Consider the following 13,971-nt stretch of genomic DNA (forward strand, 5'->3'; position numbering starts at 1 on the left):
AACAGCCACAAGAGTCCAAGATTCATTATTCTGCCTGGAAGTAAACTGAACAACCACAGCAAACTGCTGCACTTCAATTACAGTGCCACTAAAAACAGAAGAATTCCAGACAACAATAATTCCTCCAGAAGCTCCAATTGAAGGAGAACAGACAAAAGAGTCAAATCTTTTAGGGCAGAAAGATTTGATTGTCCTAGAGTCAAAAGAAGTGCATTTTGTTTCTTGCAGACAAGCTATTGAACATTGGCTTTCCTCAATTTGCTGTCTAACAGCTCTCTGTCTAGCTTCAGAATTCAGGCCTCTTACATTCCAACAAAGAACATTCCAGTTTCTACAGATATTACTCATTATAGCATAAGATAAAGACCAGAAACCACATGGCACACAATACCACATGTCCAAAAGAGCACAGTCTAGTCGTACCCAACATTAACACACACCAAAGTTCCAGAAGCAGAAAACTGCCTAAAAATAAAGATAAAACAAAGTTAAGGGCTTGCGAAACCCAACATGCCAGGGACACTCTAATCATCATGTTTAGGCGAAGCAACAGCAGGTGGGTCCACCATAAGTTCATCCACAGAGAGCAGAGCAGCATTAATCTCAAGCTCACGCCCAACTTCTTGGAGTCGACTGACAGGGGTTGCAAGAGGAATTCCATCAGAAGCAGGCTCTTCATGCATCTGGGCCGTGAAAGGCTTGGCCTTGGGCTTCTTCCTCTTGGGCTGTAGTGCGAGCTCCTGAAATGTGGGCTTGAATCCATCACGTTGAGCCGAGCTTCTGGTGCAGCGTTGAACTGCAGTGTCAACAATTGGAGTTGGCGCCAAAGTCTTCCGCGGCCTGCGAGCTTTAATCGCAGCAGGAGGGGGAACCTACACAGGTTGCACATCAACAGGATCAGAAAAAAGCGCCCTGGCAACTGGTCTAGCTGGCTCCTCTTCCCTCCATGTAAGGCGTGGCAGATCTGAATCGCTGAAAGCCAAATCCCAGCTCCTCTTAGACAGAACAACCGGCGACAAAGGTTGCAGCAGCACTGGCCTGGGTACAGAGAAAGCTACAGGAGCTTGCAGAAGGCTCTCAAAAGACCTCCTCCAAATCATATCCGGGGGCAAAGGAGGCCCAAAAGGAATCACAGGCAGAGCAATCTCCTCCCTGACAGTAGGAGGCTGATAGACAACAATGGCCCAATTGTTAGCTGCATCTTCATTGACCAAAGGCACCACAGGTGCTTCAGACAGATCATCCTCCACCACAATGACGGGTGGATCCTGGTCAGCAGCAGAGCTTGGCTGGGCGGAGAGATCCACCACCATTGATTCTTGATCTTGAACAGGTTCAGGCTCAACACTGTCTTGCCAATTCCCCCAATTATCCTCAGCCACTTCATTGATCACAGGCTCTGGCGGCGGAGGAGGGACTGCATTCCACCCCAAGGCGGGGTAGGCAGGAAGATTAAACGGAGGCAACTCGGGGAAAGGAACACCCGAAACTGGATGCGGATTTCCATTGAGAGGCATCCAATCTTCGTCCTGGGGCATCTGCTCAGCAAAGTTCGCTCCCAAAATGTATAGAGGCACAGTCCAAGAAACCCGAGCACCACCATAGGCCGCATAATCCATGAAAACCACATCACGTGGCACAAGGATATCCTTTGGGAATGAAGCAAAAACCAAAGAGCGAACCATATACGGGTCCTCACTGACCCAATGGTGAAACTTGCCAAAAGTATTCACGGCTGCCCTAATGCATTCAGTGTTGCGAAGGTCCAACGGAATTCTAAGAAACATAAGAAGTCCCTGGCGAAAACCCTAAACTCCACAAAAAGTTTCACCCTCATCGTGCTTCATAAATCGCACAAATCGGTCATCTCCCAACGGCTGAGGCGGAAGTTGCAGCAAAGAAAATCTGATGGCAGCGTCCCGAAGCTCAAAGAGCCCAACAGACCGGATCCAAGGCTGAGCTGACCGAACATGAACACCATGCCCTTGCAACCACTGCACTACTTCTTCTCTAGCAGCACCAATCTCATCTGGTTGAGGAATAGGCATTACCCCCGCAAGCATGAACTCCTCATGACGGCGCACAATTGGGATATGTGGCGTCACAAAGGTGCGCGGCAGACGATCTTCCCCACCGTCAACGATGTGGTGACCAGCAGGCACATACAACAGGGGATCTAAATGGAAGTTGGCCATCGGAGCCGGGAGCTCCGCCTCCAAGGACGGTGAGTGAAGAGGTGGGGGAGGGGTTGCAGGCGGCGAGGCTGATGATGTCTTGGGGCCGGGGCTGATGGAACTGGACGACGGTGTAAATGCAGAAGTGCAAGGGAGGTCCAAGTTTGGTAAAAGATTTGTCAGTGAGATATTCCCGCAGCGCGCCTCAGAAGATGGAGCGTTAACGGGTTTGGCTTGCCATACGAGCCCCAAGATTCTGGCAAACTTGTTGCAATCTTTTTTGACGTGACCAGACCGGAGGCAAGAGATACACCAAAGCGTAGATGTACACGCCGAGGCAAAATGACCCTTCTCAAGGCACTTCTGACACGTAGAAATTTCATCGACCATATCAGAAATTAAAATATCAAAATCTTCCCTGGCTTGTTGAGACGAGTGGATATCCAGCTGCTCCCCAGAGGGAACCGGCGAAGCCCGGCCCACCTCAGAGGAGGATGATGGCTGATCAAGGCCCACCGAGGCCACAGAAGCAGGCCCAACATGGCACGACACGTCCTCATTCAAAGGAACAGAATTCCCGCCCAAGATTGGTGGCGTGCGATCAGCCTGGGGCCTAAGATCATGCACCGTACCAAACGAGATAGATGGCCTCGCCGACGTTCACCGGAGAGTCGCCGGTAATGTTGGACGAATAATAACCCGCTCATGAGAAGAAATTGAGTAACCCGCCTATTCGACATCACGAATGCAACTTTCCTTAGCTGGATAACGATAGTCCTGGCAAGCACCATAGTTCTGAAAAACTGCAAATGAAAGCTTCTTGCCAAATGAATGAGCAGATTTGAAAGAAGACTTAGATGGCTTAGAACGTAGGGCTAAAACCCCAAGTGACGCACGTCTCTTTGAGGGACTCACTAGGATCCACTCAGCATCACACTCCAAATTCCAGATCTTGAACTCACGACTCCAATTAGGACCACCGTTACTCCACAGATGAAAGTAACATTTGAATTGATCGCAAGAAAAAAGACCGAAGGCGAAGAATAATCATGGAAACAACCTTGCAAGAGACTTGAAATCCAAGTACCTTGTCCTTTATCAAAAACACCATGAAATCAATGCCCAAACCACCAATAGCTGCTTCCAGAGCCGCGGCCACAGAATCTTCGTTCAAACGAAAATTGTGGTGTCCAAACGAAACCACCATGGTGAAGATGTATGAGTCCTCCATGGGGTGTACCGAAAAGCCCGTAGATTGGAAAACCTTCTCCGCAAAAGCCAAACCCTTGGACAAGTCCAAGCCAAGGGTGGAACCCTCCATGGAACCCATTGAAGATGGGTATGAATGTGTAGATCTCGGAGCACCGAAGAGATCCACTGGAAGGGAACTAGAATTTAGTGGCTAGTGGAGGAGATCGCCGGAAGGGGGTGGAGATTGCCGGGGTGGGGGTGGGAGCGCCATTCCCAACAATCCTTACATTCCTCAGGTCCCGACCTATTTGCTCGAGTATTGTGATGGATAGGCAAGGCATTTCATCTCCGGTCTTCCACAACAACGACGGCGTGAACAACTACATCACCAAAGCGTCAATCTTCGATCTACAACGACAAATGCAAGGCGCGCAATCAAGATTGCGAGAACGCATTGAGAACCTCTCCATCAACATTCGTCACTCCGAAGCAAGGAAAAGGGACTACATCGACAACAAGCTTTCCGCACAAAAGAAGGAGCAAGATGCAAGGATGGAGGAGATTCGGACCTTGTTGATCAACCGTTCTTCCCCTTCATCATCCTCAAGGCAGTGACGTTCAGGTCACAAGTCTTCAGAGCACAAAAATTATGCAAGCGCAAGTCGTCCACGTCCACATCTCCATGGCGACCACCATCACGTTCGTGATCCACATCGTCATGAAGGGCAAGTCACCTCCAAGCATCATGTGCACGACGACGACGAATGCCATCGAGCTCAAGCACGACAATGAAACCATCATCATGAAGATGCTCGCCTAGCGCAAATGCACAAGTCCCAACAATCCCTACTTCACGCCAAGTCCAAGCTTCATGAGCACAAGAGAAGACCGCGGGACAAGCACAAAAAAGACAGAGCTACGGCTACACAAACCACTTCGGCATCTTCGCCAAGTGTTCTAAGGCATCTTCGCTTTCGTACGTACAACATCTTTGCCTACTTCCCATGAGTTCACCTACATCGGCATCTTCACCAACGAGGCGACCACCTATGAGTGAGGGTGACACTTCCATCTTCGGAAGCCCTCAAGGAAGATGGCCGAACATGGGAATTTCCCTTCAGTCATGGAGGCGAGCTATGAGGTGCCACATCATATGGGCCTCCAACAACAAGACGGCGACAAGACGGTCGAGCTAGGGCCATCCCCATAGACCACGGCGACGAGCACGAACCTCTTCAACAACATGAAGACGGCGCCCATATTGGGCTCATACTCCGAGTCAATCTACGCGACCGCACATGAGACATTATCTTTGGTCTTAGAGGAGAGTGATGATGTGCCATCTTCGGCCTTCATCCACGGCTACGACTACGACATGATTGAGCATGGAGACATTTGCACCTACATCTCTCCGACACCCACATATGACGAGATGCCCCAATTGCCATGTGAGCAGAGCCACCAACCTATGAGTGAAATGAGTGACTCCACCATATATGACATTGAGTGCATTTCCGACGAGAGGATGAGTGTGACCACCACTAGCCCCACACTTGAGAGCATGCCACACACCCTATGTGAGGTTGAGAGCCATTTGAGTGACTCCACCCACCATACGAGTGAGAGCATCAAAGAGGGAGTGAGTGAGCCACAACACTTAGTGAGTGAGGTACACGTGAGGCCACTATGATTTCTAATGACTTACCCTCTACTCTGAGCTTTTTCTTCTTCTTTGGTGCTAGGTCTCCTACATGACAACACGCCTATCCTCGACGAGTCCATACCTCCACTGGAGACGACGATGGCCATGGTGGACGATGATGCACCCCCGACATGGTTCCATCAAGATGAAGATGACAACGACTTGGTCTTCGACACCTCACCTACAACACATGAGCGATGCTCCAAAGGTAACATAGGTGATGGTGCTTCTCTTGTCCCACTAGTGTACTATTTTACGAATGATTGCTTGCATGATGTTGACACACCTATTCCCATGCTTCATGCTAGTGCGACTTCCTCATGTCATGAGTTACCTATTTATGATGAATATGATGACAAACATGTCGAGTTGCCTAGTTGTGATGTTATGCTCCATAGGATATCATGTGAAAATTCTTTTGGTCACATCATGTTTGACAATCCATTAAACTTGTCATATGCTATGAGTGAGATCTCCCATATTGCATCATTTCAATCTCAACATAGTAACTATGCATGCTCCATTAAAATCAATCCCATTTGCACTTATGGCATAGATGACGAGATGATGGTCATTGGCTTTTGTTTTTCATGTGATGATATTGCCATGCTTCCTTTACATTATTTGTGCAATTCATCTACTATACCATGCCATGATCACATTGTTCCGAATATGCTTTGTTTTGGATGTTGTCAATATTCTCCAAGTGATGTTTCCATTAATGCTCATGAGAAGACCCCCATAGTTTCCTCATACATATTAGGAGATTTTGTTGCATTCCATACTTTGCATGATTCCCATAATTGCATGCACCATATGCATTCCATGAATAACAATGCTCTACATATTTCTCATGATACATTACACAATTTGAGTCTCCATTATTCTATACATAATAACAAACCTCTCATGATGGATGACATGTTTCTATATCATGCATCTCATTTATTTGAGCATTGGATATTTTGTGCTAACCAACACAAGCACGTACGCATCATGATGGATGATGTGTACATATACCACGCACATACAATTTTTCCTTTGCCTTCGTTTTGTGTAGGTACTCATGTATACTCGTCAACCTCTCAATCCCAAGAGTTGACGAAATGAGCTCTTGAGAGCAATGATGACTTGGGATCCCATGGATTGTCTTTCCCACCGCTCTCTTCATGCAAAGACTTCGCACATTCCTTTGACTTGGCTCTCACATGACTTTGGGCTATATATATCAGTTGTTACGTTATGCCCATTTTCTCGTGTTCACTTTGCATGTTATGCCTCTTTCTATGATTTTGCCATGCAACTGTGCCCCTTGCGTGCATTTACCCATGATTCACCATTATACTACTTCTATGTGTATTTGCATGCTTGGTGGAGATCCTTGTTGCTATTACCATATTTTCCTTGTGCCACATGCTATTATTGATTCTTGTGTTGGGATAGTCATATTGTTCAATTGCTATTTACATAGGACTTCTTGTCAATACAATGATGATACATTACTCATATCTTGCTTTCATGTTTGTGATATGTCATGTGCATTATATATGCTCACTATTTGCACACATGACATGATTGTCATGATTACTTCTAGTACGTTGCATCTTCGCACTACTAGCTTGCTTGACTTGATCACTATGATTGCTTGCTTTATCGTATCTCCCATGTTCCACTATTACTCGCTTTCTTGGGTTAATAGCATATATGTTCATGCCTCTCACTTGACTTATCTTGATCATTGTCTCTTGTCTCCTTTAGTGCCATCTCTCATATACCCTTCTATTGAGTGCCAACTTGCTATGCTTATTGATCTTGGAGACTTTGACACCTTACATGTGATGCATGCTTGCTTACTTGAGCCTATTGTCTTTGGTTGTAGTTGCATCATATGCTTTCATACCATACCACACCTTGTCCTTTCTTATGATAAGAATGACGAAAACACTTGTTGGCTATCTCACCACTCGAATGATAGGTTTTGCATTTCCGCTAACCTCATTTGTTTTTCCAAGTGTTTGTCATGTTCTTTCATTTTGAAGGATTCACAAGGTGGTACCATCACGAGACATATTGGTCAAGTGAAGACGTACATGATGCACAACACCAACATTTTCGACATCCTCATAAAGGTGAACTACGCATATTGGATGGGCCATTCTTTCAGTGTTGCCTCTTTCTTGTTGTCTACATGATACATCTATCGCATGGAGGACCTACATTGGAGGTGGACCCTATGGACCTTCAAATTGAGGAGCGCTCGAACTTATTGGATGCACCTTTGAACCTCCACTCATGCCACGACATCGAGCATTGGTACTCCAACACCTCCATATAGTTGATTGTGCTGACACATGTCATGCTCGATGGACATATCATACACATGGCAAATTTGTGTCTTATGCATGGATTGACCCACATTATGATTGCCTTGTTGCATCTATTTCCATGTCATCCATGATATACGAGCTTGTGCACTTTCTTAGCAAATTTGTTGTGATCTTCCTTGATGGCATATTCATACATCATGATCATATTGCCTACCATCAATTGCATGATAACTTATTCATATTGAGCATCCATTGCCATATTCATGCTATTGATAAACCTTCTCTCTATGACATCATTTTGCACCGTGGTTGCATTGATCATATTCACAACACATTTGGGTGCACAATGAATTCTTTTGCTCCCATGAACACTTTGCATATCATTCTCTATCATCTTGATAAGCTTCATGCGCTTTGTCACGAACAATCTTGCCGCATAGACTCATTCTTACATGATAGACACTTTGTGTGCGCTAACCATTGTATTTCCGAGTGTCGTTTGTGTTTGCTCTTTTTGCATGTATACCACTCTGGCGACACCTTGGAGTACTTGGCTTGCACCATGTCTTCCTCTTCGTCCAACTACAAGTCCGTCCACGACAACCGTTTCCATGGTGATGAGGTTTTCGATCTGAGGTCGGATATTTCCCAAGGGAGGGGAGATGATGCGGAGCATCCTACGATCATCCCCATGTACACTCAAGCATACGCCTTTGGACCTAAGGTGAACTCGCTCCTTTTCGAATCTTCCCTTTCCGCATGTAAGACATGGATGCTACTTCAAGCACGGACCTTGTGCATACTCAGGTACACCCGAGGAGACCATGGAGAGCCCAAGGACCAAGGCCAAGCATGCACAGAAGTGAAGGAAGGAGAAGGAAGAAGGGCAGCTGCTACAGCAGCCGGACATCCGGCCCTTGCCCCGAAATTCCGGCATCGGCTATCCAAAGAACACCGGAAAGGACCAGCGCAGCCCGGACATCCGGCCACCATGCCCCGGACATCCGGCTCCTCCCGAAGCCCCGGACATCCGGCCCCTCATCACAGAATGCAACCGAAGCCGGCCAAGTTCAGCCCGGACATCCGGCCAGAGGCCCGGACATCCGGCTCTTCGTGAGCCTTTGGACATCCGGCCCCCAGCCCGGACATCCGGCTCCTGCCTGTGCGCAGAGATCGGGCCAAGGTCCCATGTATCCCCCTCTCACTTACCCCTTCGTGGGCTAGCACTATATATACTCCCCACCTCCTCCTAGTTAGGGTTAGCATTGTGATAGCTCATATTAGAGACAGAGCCTCGCTCATCCACATCGGATCTACTCCACGAGAGAGACCGCGGCCTGATACGTCTCCAATGTATCTATAATTTTTGATTGTTCCATGCTATTATATTATCTATTTTGGATGTTAATGGGCTTTATTTTACACTTTTATATTATTTTTGGGACTAACCTACTAACCGGAGGCCCAACCCAAATTGTTGTTTTTTGCCTATTTCAGTGTTTCGCAGAAAAGGAATATCAAACAGAGTCCAAACGGAATGAAACCTCTGGGAACATGATTTTCTCAACAAACGTGATCCAGGAGACTTGGAGTGGGCATCAAGAAATGATCGAGGAGGGCACGAGACAGGGGGTGCGCCTACCCCTGGGCGATCCCTCCACCCTTGTGGGCCCCTCGTTGCTCCACTGGCGTACTTCTTCCTCCTATATATATCCACGTACCCCCCCAAACATCTAGGAGCACCATGAAAACCTAATTCCACTGCCGCAACCTTCTGTACCCGAGAGAACCCATCTTGGGGCCTTTTTCGGAGCTCCGCCGGAGGGGGCATTGATCATGAAGGGCCTCTACATCAACTCCATTGCCTCTCCGGTGATGTGTGAGTAGTTTACCTCAGACCTTCGGGTCCACAGTTATTAGCTAGATGGCTTCTTCTCTCTCTTTGGATCTCAATACAAAGTTCTCCTCGATCTTCTTGGAGATCTATTCGATGTAATCTTGTTTTGAAGTGTGTTTGTCGAGATCCGATGAATTGTGGGTTTATGATCAAGTTTATCTATGAACAATATTTGAATCTCCTCTGAATTCTTTTATGCATGATTGGTTTATCTTTGCAAGTCTCTTCCAATTATCAGTTTGGTTTGGCCTACTATATTGATCTTTCTTGCAATGGGAGAAGTGCTTAGCTTTGGGTTCAATCTTGCGGTGCTCGATCCCAGTGACAGAAAGGGAACTGACACATATTCTATTGTTTCCATCGAGGATAAAAAGATGGGGTTTATATCATATTGCATGAGTTTATCCCTCTACATCATGTCATCTTACTTAAAGAATTACTCTGTTCTTATGAACTTAATACTCTACATGCATGCTGGATAGCGGTCGATGTGTGGAGTAATAGTAGTAGATGCAGAATCATTTCGGTCTACTTGTCAGGGACGTGATGCCTATATACATAAACATACCTAGATATTCTCATAACTATGCTCAATTCTATCAATTGCTCGACAGTAATTTGTTTACCCACCGTAATACTTATGCTCTTGAGAGAAGCCACTAGTGAAACCTATGCCCCCAAGTCTATCTTCCATCATATTAATCTTCCAACACTTAGCTATTTCTATTGTCATTTATTTTACTTTGTATCTTTATTTCTCTTTATCGTAAAAATACCAAAAATATTATCTTATCATATCTATCTGACCTCACTCTCATAAGTGACCGTGAAGGGATTGACAACCCCTTTATCGCGTTGGTTGCGAGGTTCTTATTTGTTTGTGTAGGTGCATGGGACTCGAGCGTGATCTCCTACTGGATTGATACCTTGGTTCTCAAAAACTGAGGGAAATACTTACGCTAGTTTACTGCATCACCCTTTCCTCTTCAAGGGAAAACCAACATAGTGCTCAAGAGGTAGCAAGAAGGATTTCTGGCGCTGTTGCCGGGGATATTCGCGCCAAGTCAAGTCAAGATTTGACTCCCGACAACTAGCCATTTCGGGCACCGTTGCCGGGGAGTCTACGCACAAGTCAAGACATACCATGTACCCATCACAAACTCTTATCCCTCGCATTACATTATTTGGCATTTGCCTCTCATTTTCCTCTCCCCCACTTCACCCTTGCCGTTTTATTCACCCTCTCTTTTTCTGTTCGCCTCTTTTTTGCTTGCTTCTTGTTTGCCCGTGTGTTGGATTGCTTGCTTGTCACGATGGCTCAAGACAATACTAAATTGTGTGACTTTGCCAATACCAACAACAATGATTTTATTAGCACTCCGATTGCTCCTCTTACCGATGCTGAATCTTGTGAAATTAATGTTGCTTTGTTGATTCTTGTCATGAAAGATCAATTCGCCGGCCTTCCTAGTGAAGATGCCGCTACCCATCTAAACAACTTTTTTGATTTGTGTGATATGGAAAAGAAGAAAGATTGTAGCGACCCGACCTCAAACGGTCAAGTCTCTGTGCTTCGGTGTCATCCCTGGATCGGTAATGCTGACACACACAGAGTACTCGAGGATTTATAACAGAGTAGCAATCACACACTTATTACATCAAAATGTCTCCAAAGAGAACTTATTACAATAAATATGGCTTAAGGCCATCTAATGCGATAACAACGGAAGGCTTGGAAGATAAAGTGAGTCCATCAACTCCAATGGCATAGCTGAGCTGCACGGCAATGACCTAACGAATCTTATTCCTCGTCTGAAAAGTCTGCAACATAATACGTTGCAGCCCGAAAACGGGTCAGCACATGGAATATGCTGGCAAAATAACACAGTAGAGCAAGAACAGAATAATGATATACTACATGCATATTTGGCTGGTGAAATCTCTATGGTTATAGTTTTGTGAAAAGCCAATTTTTTCCTACAACAAAGGAATAGATTTTATTTTAACTATCATGGTAGTTGAAACATCATTGAGAAGGTTCCTCCAACTCAATCCTGATTAAAGGTAATTATCAACCCAACAATATTAATTTAGAGTGATGAGATACATATGATAATCCAAGTACTAGATACTCAAGATTGTCCATAACCAGGGACACGGCTAACCATGATTAGTTTATACACTCTGCAGAGGTTTGCGCACTTTTCCCCACAAGATCCGATCTCCTCTGTTGAATTTCTCGCACTGTCGGGTGTTTGAGAAACAGATGACCGAGACACAGTCTTTCAGAAACATTAACTCTCTACTCCGGGCAGACCATACCAAACCTACAATCCCACTACCTACTGATCCACCTCTTCAAGGGCTTCATGTAACTTACTCAAGTATGCTAGAGCCCATAATAGCTTGTGGCTGCACACGGAAGTTTCTAGCATGAATAATCTCAGTTCCCTTTGAGCCTGGGTGGCGGTCCATAGGAAGATCACACGGGTACTCCGGGATTTCCAGAAATACAGGCAACACTGGGTACTCCAGGTGCCTCAATCCACCCAGATGTGTATTTAAGTTGCCACCTTAAGTTAAACCATTAATTATCAATCTCACATCTGTCATGGATTTCACTCACCCAAACCACGTCTACGAGCATAGCATAGCAATATAAGCAACGCGCAGAAGTAACTCCCAAGGGTTTAAATGTAACAGGGTAATATGTTCTACCTCATCAACTACTTCCCAACCCACATGTTAATGACATCCTAACCATGCAATGTTTGAGGATTGGAACTAATGCATAAAAACTGGGTGATAAAGGGGTATGATCAAAGTGTTACTTGCCTTGCTGACGATCCGCGTAACCTAGAGACTCCAAATAACACGCTTCGCACTCCGGGAATTCTATCGCAAACAAACAATAACATACATAAGTAATCAAGCAAAGAAACATGGGTAAATCTCAAACAAAAAGATCTAACCAGAAAGTTCAACTTAAGAACTCCGGTTTGCAAAAAGAATCAAATCAAACGGAGCAACGAAACTCAAATGGCGAAAGAAACAAGATCCATTTACTAATCTGGACCTAGGTCAAATTTTACAGTAGAAAAAACTTGTGCAAGTTGGTTAAATGAAAAGAGGGTCTCGAGACGAAGATCTAGGCGCTTGAATCGCCTGATTCCGACTAACGAGCAAAAAAATAAACTAGAATGAAAATCGGATCAGAAATCGCGATCAGAAATAATCGCGGATTAATCCGATAAAAGAAAACTGACGAACAGGCTAACAAACGAGCATTCGTTATCTGTAACTAACGAGCGAAAACCATTCGTTAAAAACGAACGTCCGCTAAACAGAAAAACCAAAAAAAATGGCGAACCAAAAAAATGACTAGGGTTTTCTAACAAAAACCGAACTGTTTTTCTAAAAAAACCGAACGACGCTAACCTCCGGCGAGGTCCGGCACGGCGGCAGCTCCGGCGATGGGCGGCGCAACGCGGGGCGGTGGCGGCGCGGGCAACGGGCGGCGGCGGCGGCTCCGGCGAGGGGTGGCGCGACAGCGGCAAAGGGGCGGCGAGGCGGCGCGGCAGCGGCGACTGGGTCGCCGGCTCGCGGCGCGGGGTGGCGGCTCCAGGGGCAGCGGGGTCGGCCTTTAAAGAGGGGGGTCGGCGCCTTGGGGAAGGGGGCACGGCGCGGGGAACGGAGTCTGAGCCAGACTCCGGTTCGGCGGCGCGGTCTCCCGCTAGGAGACGGCGGCGCGGGGGGAGGTGGGCCGGCGCTGGGCTTCGGCCCAGCTAGGCCTTGGCGCGTTTTTTTAAATAATTCCACCGAAACTCAGAAAAATCCTAAAAAATAAAATAAAATTCTAAAAATTCCAAAACAAATTTTCTCCGTCTAAATAAAATATTTAGAACGAGATGAACATTTTCTTGCCCTAAAATGCAATTTTGAAAACGTGCAATTTTTCTAATGCAACCAAAATTGCAAATAAAATCCAAATAAAAGAAAAAATTGATTCTAATATTTTTCCTCCAATATTTCATTTATTTTGGCGAAGTCATATTATCTCCTCTCATATATTAGTATGAAATATTCTCGGAGGGAAAAATAATTAAAACCAAAATCCTCATTTTGAAATTTGATAAAATCAAATTTGAAAACCGGGGAAATCCCCAACTCTCTCTGAGAGTCCTTGAGTTGCTTAGGATTTCGAGGATCGCGAGATGAAATGCAATAAAATATGATATGCAAGAATGATCTATGTATAACATTCCAAATTGAAAATTTGGGATGTTACAAACCTACCCCCCTTAAGATGAATCTCGCCCTCGAGATTCGGGTTGGCTAGAAAATAGGTGTGGGTGGTCTTTGCGAAGATCATCCTCTTGTTCCCACGTGGCTTCGTCCTCGGTATGGTGGCTCCATTGAACTTTGCAAAACTTGATGACCTTGCTGCGGGTGACTCGACTAGCAAACTCCAAAATCTTGACTGGCTTCTCCTCATAAGTCAAGTCATTGTCCAACTAAATCGCCTCCAAGGGTACGGTATCTCTTAGTGGTACGTCGGCCATCTCAGCATGGCACTTCTTCAACGGGGAAACGTGAAACACATCGTGAACTCCTGACAGTCCTTCAGGTAACTCCAACTTGTAGGCAACTTCTCCCATCCGTTCCAAAACACGATATGGT

The sequence above is a fragment of the Triticum aestivum genome, chromosome 5A (genome assembly GCF_018294505.1).
Source record: "Triticum aestivum cultivar Chinese Spring chromosome 5A, IWGSC CS RefSeq v2.1, whole genome shotgun sequence".
NCBI classification, from domain to species: Eukaryota; Viridiplantae; Streptophyta; class Magnoliopsida; order Poales; family Poaceae; genus Triticum; species Triticum aestivum.